The sequence below is a fragment of the Brassica oleracea genome, chromosome C1 (assembly GCF_000695525.1).
Source record: "Brassica oleracea var. oleracea cultivar TO1000 chromosome C1, BOL, whole genome shotgun sequence".
Classification (NCBI taxonomy): Eukaryota; Viridiplantae; Streptophyta; class Magnoliopsida; order Brassicales; family Brassicaceae; genus Brassica; species Brassica oleracea.
In genome coordinates, this window is record NC_027748.1 from 30,213,769 (window position 1) to 30,215,024 (window position 1,256).

Here is a 1,256-nt window from a genome sequence, read left to right on the forward strand (position 1 = left end):
TCCCCATTGGTGGACACTGGACACTAAGTTTAGTTTTATTTTTATATTAGCCTCGAGTTCCACCATCTTAATATAATAAGAAGATTTAACGTTAAGAAAAGTAATATAATAATGAAAAGATTTACTGCAAACTACTAATTTATAAAACGTACGAGTTCTTTTTGTGGTTTAAATTAATATTTTTCATCAAGTACTAAATGACTAACTAATTTTTCTTTTGTGTGAGATTATGTGAATTTTTTTCCTGGTATCTCTTTCTTTTCTTCGTTTTGGGTTTATACTTCAATGTAAAATTTAAAATGATTTTAATCTTTTCATCATGGAAAATGAGTTATTTCTATTGCCTAGTTTGGCAACTTATTCCTTTATTTTTAATAATTGTGAGATTTGATATTAGGATCTATTAGTATGCTTAAATACAAGCATAGTCAGAGCATCATTAGTGAAGGCGTACATAGAAACGTTTCTTATGATTATATATTGATACTTTTAAAGTAATTTATTATATATTTTAATTTTATTGTCAAAAAACAAACTGAACTAATAAAAAAGAGACAAATGGCAAGTTGATCTCTCAACACTGAGAAAACTTTTCTTTATCAGTAATAGATTCTCTTCTTTTATGTCTTCTCTTTCGTACTTTTTCTGTTCTTTAATATTATTGAGGCAAGAAACTTACATTCTTTCATCACTGCGGATGCCCTCAGAACTTTAAATAGATAAACATTTATGAGATAACAAAACCCGGAGATAATGATGAGTGGCAATACTATCATCTATATGACTATATATGTATATGTTAGCATTGTTGGTGATACTCTCGTATATATGTTCATGTTACCAATTTTTTTTTTTGTCTAAAAGAGTGGTTTCACCTCTTTACGAAAACCCAAACATTGTAAATAGTTCATTCCAACATAATTGATTCAGCCAAGTGACTACAAGACACGCTTATGTTAACATTGGTTGTGACACTATCATATATGCGCTGTCACTAGTAAAAAACAAGGCCATAGCCACGAAAATGCCACGCGTATTTCGTGGCAAAAACGCAAAAGCTACGATCTACCTAAGAAATACTACGAGAAAGAAAAATGTGGCAAATCGTAAACTTACGTAGCAGACGTTTCTACGAAATTGTTACGGATATATTCATGGCCAGTCTTAGTCACGAAATTGCCACTTAATAATCGTGGGTATGCAATTCGCAGCAAACACTCCTACGTTTTGCTACGTTTTAACCGTGGCTATCGAAA